Genomic DNA, 12,925 nt, shown 5'->3' on the forward strand with positions numbered 1-12,925 from the left:
TATGTTTCTAAAAAGACTATAGCTTATATTCATATAAAAATGCATTAAAAATTCACAATAAATTGTTCATAGTGATTACAGCTGAATGAAACTGAGCATTTGGGAGTAGAAGTGATATTTTATACCTTCCCATTCCTTTTGGAATTTTAATCACATGCTTGTATTCTCTTCATTTTTAATGATAAAAGACTTTAGAAGTTTTTCATTAAAAGGGGTTAGATATTTTAAAGTTTAAGGGTTTTTAATGGAGAAAAAAATCATTAACCAGCAAAACAGACTACTCATCAATGTTTCCCTCACAGTTTAGCATAGCTAAGATTTTACTCTGAAACATACACCATTATTTTTACTGGCAACTAAGAAATCACACAATTATATTGGAACTGGTATTGAATAATTTTATTCTGTTCACAGAAAGAAACATGAATAAAATAGCTATAATTTAAATCTGACACAAGTATTAAAATTACACGCCCAGCATTCATTTTGCTAAACTGCAGCAAACAGAGTTTTCCCTCTCCTAGCACTTACAATCAAGGCCTGCAAAGGAGGCCTTCTTTCTTTTCTTGGAGAGACATCTTGAAGTTTTAAGTATACCATGAACTGACAAGTTTCAAACCTGAATTTTCATAATTAACCAATGTCATTTCTTAGAAAACAATATATATCACAGGCTTTGTGTGTAGTACTATTGTTTTTCCTTAGATTATGTTTTGTTATCTCACACCCCAATTAATGATTATTCTTAATATATAGTGACTCTTGTTAGCATGATTCCTGAAATAATGAGACCCTAAAATATTGATTTCAGCTGCTCCCAGAACCTGACTGTTCCTACAGGACACTGAGAAATTGTTATCAATGATGTTAACACATATTAATTAATTTTAATTTATTTATCTACCCTCTCTTGCAACATAGAGACTTAAACGCAAAGGAAATGGAAGCCAGTTGCTAACTATTTTTAGAAGCGTTATACTTAAGGTGAATTAAGAAAGACAAAGAGATGGGAATACCAGACCACCTGACCTGCCTCTTGAGAAACCTATATGCAGGTCAGGAAGCAACAGAACTGGACATGGAACAACAGACTGGTTCCAAATAGGAAAAGGAGTACGTCATGGCTGTATATTGTCACCCTGCTTATTTAACTTATATGCAGAGTATATCATGAGAAATGCTGGGCTGGAAGAAGCACAAGCTAGAATCAAGACTGCTGGGAGAAATATCAATAACCTCAGATATGCAGATGACAACACCTTTATGGCAGGAAGTGAAGAGGAACTAAAAAACCTCTTGATGAAAGTGAAAGAAGAGAGTGAAAAAGTTGGCTTAAAGCTCAACATTCAGAAAACTAAGATCGTGGCATCTGGTCCCATCACTTCATGGGAAATAGATGGGGAAACAATGGAAACAGTGTCAGACTTTATTTTGGGGGGCTCCAAAATCACTGCAGATGGTGATCGCAGCCATGAAATTAAAAGACACTTATCCCTTGGAAGGAAAGTTATTACCAACCTAGATAGCATATTGAAAAGCAGAGACGTTACTTTGCCAACAAAAGTCTGTCCAGTTAAGGATATGGTTTTCCAGTAGTCATGTATGGATGTGAGAATTGGACCATAAAGAAAGCTGAGTGCTGAAGAATTGATGCTTTTGAACTGTGGTGTTGCAGAAGACTCTTGAGAGTCCCTTGGACTGCAAGGAGATCCAACCAGTCCATTCTAAAGGAGGTCAGCCTTGGGATTTCTTTGGAGGGAATGATGCTGAAGCTGAAACTCCAGTACTTTGGCCATCTCCTGCAAAGAGCTGACTCACTGGAAAAGCCTTTGATGCTGGGAGGGATTGGGGGCAGGAGGAGAAGGGGAAGACAGAGGATGAGATGGCTGGATGGCATCACTGACTCGATGGACATGAGTCTGAGTGGATTCTGGGAGTTGGTGATGGACAGGGAGGCCTGGTGCGCTGCGATTCATGGGGTAGCAAAGACTGAACTGAACTGAAGGTATGGTCTGATTATATTTATCCTTAGGTTATAAAAGTTATAATACATTATGTTTTAGATTCAGTCTTTCTAACGCTCCTATGAATTCAGCTCCCAGGAAGAATCAGGAGACAAAAATCCACGTTTTAAGAAAATTCGTTATGATAAGGGGAAATTCACCTACTTGTAGATAACCACTGTGATTTTGCAATTCAGATGTGAAGTTACTACGATGAGTACTTTAAACACACACACACATACATGGAGACACACTGTACTCTTTGCTTTATAAGATGAGAAAAAGACAAATACTGTATATTAACGCATATATATGGACTTTAGAAAGATGGTACTGACGATCCTACATGCAGGGCCACAAAGGAGACCGAGGCTAAAGAACAGACTATTGGCCTCTGTGAGAGAAGGTGAGGGTGGGATGATCTGAGGGAATAGCGTTGAAACATGTACATTACCATACATAAAACAGATAACCATACGCAAGTTCAAGCATGATGCAGGGCACTCAAAGCCGCAGCTCTGGGACAACCCAGAGGGAGAGGGCAGGGAAGGAGGCGGGGGGGTAGCTCAGGATGGGGGGAACACATGTATACCTGTGGCCTATTCATGTGGATAAACAACAAAAACCATCACAATATCGTACAGTAATTATCCTCCAATTAAAATAAAAATAATAAAAAATATAAATTGAAAACCTGAAAAAGCCATAGAAAATGCTTCCTTTCAAATAAAGAGTGTGTTTATTCTATATAGTTCCTATTAATTATCCTAATTGTCTGAGGAACCTCGAAGTGTCTTCTCTGTTGAACTGGACCAGGCCGTTTGCGTGGCTGACAACATGCGGCTCTCCCTATATGGAATTCAATGAAAACTTCAAATCAACATATCAGCTCTTATTCGAAAGAGCTTGTTCATCCACTGCTTTGTTTTACCTACTACAGTTCAGTCCTCTCAGAGAAACACTGAAAGGTTGGATTGGCATGCTAAAGTTGAATTAAACGAGTTACACTTTCTATGGTTTCCCAAGTGGTGCTAATGGTAAGGAACCCATCTGCCAGGGCAAGAGACACGTGAGACATGAGTTCAGTCCCCGAGTCGGGAAGATCCCCTGGAGGAGGGCATGGCAACGCACTCCAGTATGCTTGCCTGGAGAATCCCATGGACAGAGGAGCCTGCCGGGCTACAGTCCATGGGGTCGCAAAGAGTCAGACACGACTGAAGCGACTTAGCACAGCAAGCTTTTTACTTTTCAGATGGTCACGGGTATCAGTGTCAAAACAGATCTGTCTGTCATTCAGCCACGGGAGATGAAGTCAATCAAGGCTAAACTCTGTCCACAACTTCTTGCTCAGATATTCTCCTTGATAATGAGACTGGGTAACACCCTCAGAACGGATAGCGTCTCCAACTTACAGAACATAAAACTCATGGAAAAAGTGTTTTCCTTAACAAACTTACAATATTATTGCATTGCAGACACTGTTTTAAGTACACTGCTTAAGTACTGTTTTAAGTATGATTATTGACTCATTTGGGACTTTCTAGGTGGCCAAAGTGGAAAAGAATCTGCCTGCCAATGGAGGAGGCACTAGAGATACGGGTTCCATCCCTGGGTCAGGAAGATTCCTCTGGAGTAGGAAACGGCAACCCACTCCAGTATCCTTGCCTGGGAAATCCCATGGATAGAGGAGCCTGGGGGCTACAGTCCATGGGGCTGCAGAGAGTCGGACACAAGTGAGCATGTACACACCCCGTCTTCTTGAAGCAGGCTTTTCTTTTTAAAAAAATAATTTTCACAATTTCTTTTTCACCCTTTTGCTTTTCTTCACTCTCATGCTTGAGAATAAATCTCCATTAAAAAGTTACTCTGTACAGAACAAAAAGAGCCATATTCTTCATTTAAACATGAAGAAATCTAAGGGCTGAGTAATTTTCCCAAGGTGACGTAGCTGGTCGGTCAGTGGCAGAGCTGTGGTTTGATACTCAGGTATCAGCATCCAAGTTCTGAATGACTTTGCTATACTGTTCCTGTGACTGTGATGAAGTTTTCTCAATCTCAGCACTATTAACATTTGGGGTTGGATAATTCTGTGTGTAGGGGACTGTCCCATCCACTGTAATATCCCCGACCTCTGCTCACTAGGTGCCTGCAGCATCTACCCACATCCCATGGCCTGCCAGGCTCCTCTGTCCATGAGATTCTCCAGGCAAGAATACTGGAGTGGATTGCCAGTTCCTTCTCCAGGGGATCTTCCCGACTCAGGGATCAAACCCTGGTCTCCCACATTGCAGGCAGATTCTTTACCGTCTGAGCCATGATGGAAGCCCCCAAAACAAAAAGGCCTTCAGATATTGCCACATGTCCCTCTTGTTAGAAAATCATCCCCTATTTCTATCATTGAAACAGAGACTGATTAGAGGGAACAGTAATAGAAAAAATATGAGATGACTAAAAACAATCCCACCTTTTGAGACAGGCTTACTAGGAAGCATCTCAGCATATGCCTTCATTTGTTTTTAGTTTGTCTCTTTCCTAGCTTTCTTCTAAACTCTTCTTTGGCTTAGGCAGCTAGAAAAAAAGAGCTCTTTCCTTTTTAAACTCCAAGCATTTGAGAAATTTACGATGTACTCAATGTTGTCCGAGATGATGGGTGTTCAGAATTATAACACAGATTTTAGCTTAGCTGAAGAAAAGCAGCAGCAGAGAAGCTAGTGTCAGCAGAGCAGAAGGCTGTTCTTCTAACCTTTCCAGGCTTTATAATGACTCTGCCCACCTTACTGCTAATGATTAAATGCTCTGTTTATAACACTGTATTTTTTAAAAGATTTTTTTTAATGTGGACCATTTTAAAAGTCTTTATTGAATTTGTTACAATATTGCTTCTTTTGTTTATGTTCTGGTTTTTTGGCATTCAGGCATGTGGACCCTTAGCTCCCTGACCAGGGATGGAACCTGCACCCCCTGTATTGGAAGGTGAAGTCTTAACCACCGGACCAGCCAGGGGAGTCTCCAGGCACTATTATTTGGCATCCTGTTACTCCCAATGCTATCACAGAGTCCAGTTCTGTACCGACATTTCCTAACATTGGCTGAGCTGATAGAACGGGACACCTATACTGAGCACCACAGTGATGACCTTCTCACTGGTGAACTTCTGATAGCTTTGGCCTATGGGTGCCCCCAGTGGCTCAGACAGTAAAGAATCTGTCTGCAATGGGGGAGACCCACGCTCAATCCCTGGGTAGGGAAGATTCCCTGGAGAAAGCAATGGCAATCCGCTCCAGTATTCTTGCCTGGAGAATTCTATGGACAGAGAAGCCTGGCAGGCTGCAGTCCATGAGTTGCAAAGAGTTGGACCTGACTGGGCAGCTAACACACTTGGTCTATGACGTTTCCTGCTGGTGGTCTTGGGAAGCACAGTCATCTGATTGGTTTTCTGCCCATTAATACATTCATTCCGTATCCAGTGTCTCTAGCTACACACTCTCTGAATCTTTCTACACCTTCTTGTAGCACTTGCAAAGGAAATTTGACCATTCTGCTTCACTCTTCATATGGGCTATCACTTTCTTCAATCTTTCTAAGAACCACATTACCAACCGATTAGCCCCATCAGGGTGTTCAGTGTTCACCCAGAAGAACAGAGAACGTTCTCATATTGATAAACTCTATCAATACTCCTTCCCCTTGGACCAGAATCCTTAGGATCCAGCCCAACATGTACTAACTAGCTCTGATTCACATGTTAGCGACGTTCTAGAATTTCTCTGGGTTGTACCCTTTTTCCTCTCTTACTATTCCCAGCACTTCCCTAGCCTGGTGGTGTGTTTTGACTCTAATTATGACTCAAGTGGAGGGGAGGGAAGATGGGGATAGAGCCTGAGCAGGGCATTTGCTGTCTTTCAAGGTAGAGACTTCCGCCTCACCTTCAGGCAAGGGGGTGGGGGAACAACAGACTTTCATATGAGAAACGGACCATTTCTTCCTGTCCAGAGGGTCTAGGGTTATCTGGGTGTGATAGGTAGCTTCTAAAGTGGCTTCCAATGATCTCCACCCCTGCCATTCATGCCCTGAAGTAACCACCTATCTTGGGGGTTGTTTTAATAAAAACAATACAGCGCAAGTGATGGGATGTTAGTTCAGACACGAGTTACAGAAGCAGTCGACTTTCTTTGGTTTCACTCCCCCCTCTCTGGTACTGTCTGCCTGCTCGTGTCTCTTGGGACCTGCTTTAAGAAAGAGGCACATGGGACAAGGAAGAGAAGATGGTCTCCAAATAGAGATGATGAGGAACTGAGGTCCTGGGTCCACGTAGCCCCGAGAAAATGAATGTTGCCAACAACCAGGTGGATAAGCTGGGGAGCCAAGTTTCCCCCAGTCGATCCTTGAGATGACTGCATCATCAGCTTACACCTAATCGCACCATTTTGGGAGACTCTAACTTAAAGAGCTTTCCTAAGACCAGCCAGAGACCAGAAATCACTGACCCACAGAAACTGTGAATTAATACATGTTGCTTCTTTAAGCCTGTAAATCTGTGGGTAGTTTGTTACAGAGTAACAACTGATACATTCAAGTCAAGGACTGACATGAACATGGCCTTGAACTTCCTTTTGCTGTTTCTATGAAACGGTCATGCCAAGGTCTAGAATATAAGCTGCCTTTTCCCTACCCTCAGAGTTTGCAGGAAGAAATAAAGAAATAAATCCCATGCATGTACAGAGAACAAGAACAATCGTTTCGGGATTTAAAACAATTTTTTTATAGAAATACATTTGTTAAATAGAGCAACAAATTTATATTTGGAATAGAATACAGCTTGTTGGTTGCACATATCAAGCTGGAGAAAATCATGTTCAATTAATCTAAGTTCCCTTCCATGATGGATGAGAACATATAAATATATGATATACGAACACGGGCTTCCCAGGTGACACAGTGATAAAGAATCCACTTGCCAATGCAGGAGACACAAAAGATGAGGGTTCGATCCCTGGGTTGGGAAGATCCACTGGAGTAGGAAATGGCAACCCACTGCAGTATTTTTGCCTGGAAAAATCCCATGGACAGAGGAGCCTGAGGGGCTACAGTTCATAGGGCCACAAAGAGTCAGACACAGCTGAGCACACACACACATATGATTAGCCATGTAATTTATATTCTGCTAAGTAAAATGCCGAAAACAGAAAGACAGGCTGATTGCTGACAAACAGGCATGTATCTTAAATAACTATCAGATGACCCTCCATCATTAATCAGCTTATAATTTCCAACAAATAACAGGAAAAACTTACTAACCACCTTGAAAATAATGACAAGAAATCAGTCATCTTTACATGTATACAGATATATATATACATATACACATATATAAGTTTTATTAGAACAAATAAATACAAGCAAACATCCCACTGAATTTCATCTTTGGCAGTTACTAGGTACAGACAGGTAGACAAAAGTAAAGAAAAACATGAAGTATATTACATGATGAGTTACTTTTTCAAAATTATAAAAATAAACTGTTTTTTGAAAAAGCAGGTTTTGTAGGTTTTTATTTAAATTTATACTCAAACAACAAGAAAATGGTGACAAGTATAAAGCAATATCAGAATTCAGGTTGATGCTTTCTATTTTGAGTTTGTCTAAACTTTAGCTCAATGGTCAGAGTGCTAAAAACTCATCATGGTAAAAGAAGGTACAATTTTTTCTATTTTAAATGAACAAGACTATTTTCTCCCCTCGATGTTAATAAGACAGATATGCTCACATCACTCACTTCATAGTAACAGTTTTATCAGGAATTAGAGCACCGGATGACCCATGAAAAGACAGAATCAGTACCTAATATATCAAAGCAACAATAACCAACTGGTTTTGAAACAATCGTGTTAATCATAGCCCTCTTGTAATCAGAACAGTAACATGTCCTCATGGGAAAGGTACTGTTTCCTACGGACAAAGCATCATTTCATTATTACTAACAACAGAGCACAATACCCAAGTAATCTTTTCACTTTTCAAAGCTGTGGAGAACATTCACATTCTCTGAAATCATCAACATTAAAAGATGAAACAAAAAGCAGTCAACTAGTTAAAACACACAGTATGTATGTACATATATGCACAGATACTTACACACAAACACTGTCTCTCATGTTAAACTCAACAATAAAAATATCCCTAAATAAAACTCAACATTCAAAAAACTAAGATCATGGCATCCGGTCACATTACTTCATGGCAAATAGATGGGGAAACAATGGAAACAGTGGCAGACTTTATTTTCTTAGCCTCCAAAATCACTGCAGATGGTGACTGCAACCATGAAATTAAGAGACGCTTGCTTCTTGGAAGAAAACTATGATCAACCTAGACCGCATAAGAAAGGCAAAGGCAACGCCAAAGAATGCTCAAACTACCGCACAATTATTCATCTCACACACTAGCAAATTAATGCTCAAAATTCTCCAAGCCAGGCTTCAGCAATATGTGAACCGTGAACTTCAGATGTTCAAGCTGGTTTTAGAAAAGGCAGAGGAACCAGAGATCAAGTTGCCAACGTCTTCTGGATCATCAAAAAAGCAAGAGAGTTCCAGAAAACACATCTATTTCTGCTTTATTGACTATGCCAAAGCCTTTGACTGTGTGGATCACAATAAACTGTGGAAAATTCTGAAAGAGATGGGAATACCAGACCACCTGACCTGCCTCTTGAGAAACCTGTATGCAGGTCAGGAAGCACCAGTTAGAACTGGACATGGAACAACAGACTGGTTCCAAATAGGAAAAGGAGTACGTCAAGGCTGTATATTGTCACCCTGCTTATTTAACTTATATGCAGAGTACATCATGAGAAACGCTGGGCTGGAGGAAGCACAAGTTGGAATCAAGACTGCCGGGAGAAATATCAATAACTTCAGATATGCAGATGACACCACCCTTATGGCAGAAAGTGAAGAAGAACTAAAGAGCCTCTTGATGAAAGTGAAAGAAGAGAGTGAAAAAGGTGGCTTAAAGCTCAACATTCAGAAAAATAAGATCATGGCATCCAGTCCCATCACTTCATGGCAAATAGATGGGGAAACAGTGGAAACAGTGTCAGACTTTATTTTTGGGGGCTCCAAAATCACTGCAGATGGTGATTGCAGCCATGAAATTAAACGGCACTTATCCCTTGGAAGGACAGTTATGACCAACCTAGATAGCATATTCAAAAACAGAGACATTACTTTGCCAACAAAAGTCCATCTAGTCAAGGATATGGTTTTTCTAGTAGTCATGTATGGATGTGAGAGTTGGACTATAAAGAAAGCTGAGCACCGAAGAAGTGATGCTTTTGAACTGTGTTGTTGGAGAAGACCCTCGAGAGTCCCTTGGACTGCAAGGAGATCCAACCAGTCCATTCTGAAGGAGATCAGTCCTGTATATTCATTGGAAGGACTGATGTTGAAGCTAAAACTCCAATACTTCGGCCATCTGACGCAAAGAGCTGACTCATTTGAAAAGACCCTGCTACTGGGAAAGATTGAAGGCAGGAGGAGAAGGGGATGACAGAGGATGAGATGGTTGGACATGAATTTGAGTAAACTCCGGGAGTTGGTGATGGACAGGGAGGCCTGGTGTGCTGCAGTCCATGGGGTCACAAAAGTCAGACACGACCGAGCAACTGAACTGACTGAATGACTGACTGAGACAGTATATTGAAAAGCAGAGACTTTATTTTGCTGACAAAAGTCTGTCTAGTCAAGGCTATGGTTTTTCCAGCAGTCATGTATGGATGTGAGAGTTAGACCTTAAAGAAAGCTTCATGGACAGGAGTTTAAGCACGCCCCGGGAGTTAGTGATGGACGGGGAAGCCTGGCGTGCTGCAGTATACGGTGTCGTAAAGAGTCAGACACAGCTGAGCGACTGAACCGATTGACTGAAATAATCACCTTTATTAATTTAAAATGTTTCTGTTCTGAAGATGGTAAATACTACAAAAATGATTAAGGCTTGTGATTGTAATTATATATTCCTTTATGATCGATGTCTCATAGTGGAATTTAAATTTCCCTTTGCCACTTTAAAGTAAGGTGACTGGGGGGCTTCCCTGGTGGTCCAGTGGCTAAAACTCCACACTCCCGCTGCAGGGTTTGAACCCTGGTTGGGGAACTAAGATCCCACATGCCACAGAGAATAAAAGCAAAACAAAAGAAAATGACTGACATCTTGCGCAACGACTCCAGGGGTAGGTAGTGTAAGTGGAACCCAGTTAGGATCTATCCCACATTTCAGGAACGTGGCACAAAAGTTTAGATCACATCTATCTAAAAACCTGACAATTTCCAGACCATCTCCTGGTACCCACTTGATTTATTCCTAAAATTTTACCCTATTTGTTATTGCTACATTATATGTAGGTTAAGATTTTGGCCAAATATTTTGGTCTTTTCCTACATTTTTACAATTCTCCTTTACATTGTCTTTGGTGTTCCAAAAGACCCTTGCTAAAACAAGTACTCACTCACCAGCAACATAAATATTAGACCCAACTAAAATCTCCCTTTCCCCCCAAGTTTTTACCAACATGCTCTTTTGAGAGATTTACGAAAGTTGCAAGCAAAAATAACAAAACTGTTGTTCATCCTTGTAGAGAATCTAGCTTTTGTTTTTGTTCTGTACAAAATAATTTTAAAACGAAGATTTATTTTCAAGCATAAGAGTTAAGTAAAACAGTGAAAAAAATTCTGAAAATTATTTTTTAAAGAAGAAAAGGCTGCTTAAAGAAGATTGTGTGTGTGTGATCAGTTGTGTCTGACTCTTTGTAACACTATGGACTATAGCCCGCCAGACTCCTCTGTCCATGGAAGTTTCCAGCCAAGAATACTGGAGTGGGTTGCAATTTCTTCCTCCAGGGGATCTTCCCAACCCAGGGATCAAAATCCCATCTCCTGTGTCTCCTGCATTGGCAGACAGATTCTTTACCACTGAGATACTGGGAAGCGCTTATGCTCAGATAACTCTCTAATGTAACATTCAGTATTTAAATTTGATACGCATCTATTGTGGTCCAGATGTGTTTGCTTATTCACAGTGAAATATTTGATAATGCATCAGAGGCAGTCCAAAAAATGGTCAAAATTATTCTTCATTACAAAACGTTCAAGTTGAACGTGTTTACTCAAAGAGCAATTATAGATTTAATATCCAAGACTGGTTATAGTGTCACACTGCTTCCCAGAATATTTAAAATCAAGCAGTTCTGCTTTGTCAAAAAATAATATTGTTTATGCACATAAATGATTTACATACCCAAATACACGGTAATGAAACATGAAGTAAAGTAGAAAACTGAAATTACTCCTTCCTCAAAGCACAATACTCTATTCACTCCTTAGTTTTAAATGAAAATATGAAGGTTACATAATGAAACACAGGCAATAAAAGTCCCAGACTAATATATTCCAACTGGTATAAGAAATACAAGATATGTTTAAAAGTGAGATTCAGTAGAGGCAAACAGGGGCAAAACAGAATTCTGTGTGATTAAATTTTTCAGAAAGAAATACAATTGAGGCAAGCCCTCCAGAGTTAATATGCAAATGACTGATGTAAATTGAAATGGTCAGACTCTGGAGTCTGTCCACTACAACTGGATATTAGTGTAGGAATGTAAATAATATCATGTTAGAAATTGCACATGATTCTAGCAATTGACTTTTTAAAAAGACAACAATAGTTTTTGTTCTTTTTTTCTTTTCTTTTTTTTTTTTTTTTACTATTCTTATCCTCAAACAGTCTTGTGTAGACTTTGTGTATTCAGATTCTGGTTAAAAAAAAAAAAGTATTTCCTCACCTTATAACATAGGTGTTGCTATCAGCTTCACAAAGCAGCCAGCCTAGGCAGTGAAATGCAAGCTACAGACAGTCCAAATACTCATAAAATCTGCAAATTGTGCCGCTTCAAAATGTCATTTCGTTTTACTGCTAACCCTCATATCACCACCAGGACTCTAACAGATAGAGGGAAGGTTGACAAAAACTATTACACTGGTAAGTAATTCTGGTAAATTAAAGAAGTTTACCTTAACAGAGGCTTATAGTTAATTAACATAGCAGACCTGATGAAAATGTGCTCCCTTCCGTAACGCAGCACATTGCCAGCTATTCATTTTGTACTATGCAACAGTATTTATCATTGGATCAACAGTAATCTAGTAGTCTTTAAAGAGCTAATCTTTCAAACAGTTCACAAAGTAATTTACACACTGGGGAAATCAGGCACAGCAGATTACCTACCTATCTGAGGTTTTGTCAGGAGAGAAACACTTTCTATTTATTAATATTACAGTGAGGACACCACTGATCCATGTCTCGAAGGCTTACACGTCTTTTACAATGTGATTTCAACAGAGGAAATCTCAGTCTTTGATCTTTATGAGTTAGTTTTTCATTGTCATTCTTTTAATGAGCTAATATTTTGATGATAGAGAGGAAAAACATTTCTAGACTTTAAAGTCACTTACTTGCTCTTCAGGTGAGATACTCTACTTGGCAGATAATTTTTAAAAGGCATAGCTTCTGTGCAGTATTTTTGCTATTGTATAAATTAAGAAATAAAATGCTATAAAGAGCAAAAAATCATACTACACATAGTTAGCAACACAGTAATTCATCCTCAGCGTCAAGAACAAAGTATAATATCTTTCAAAAGGAGTTACCATGGTTAATCTTTTTGAAAGTTCAGTTATCTGAAATTTGGAACATTAGCTTTAAAATGATCTTTACTATTTAATTTAGCTCTGACTAGACCTTTAACACATAAATGACTTGATGGGAAAAGTTTGAGAGATGACTTACAAACATACACACACACCCCCATCACTATCACCATCATCTTCTTCTCTACAAACTATAATTTGCTGTTGTTCAGTTGCTAA

This window comes from Ovis canadensis, chromosome 26, assembly GCF_042477335.2.
Source record: "Ovis canadensis isolate MfBH-ARS-UI-01 breed Bighorn chromosome 26, ARS-UI_OviCan_v2, whole genome shotgun sequence".
Classification (NCBI taxonomy): Eukaryota; Metazoa; Chordata; class Mammalia; order Artiodactyla; family Bovidae; genus Ovis; species Ovis canadensis.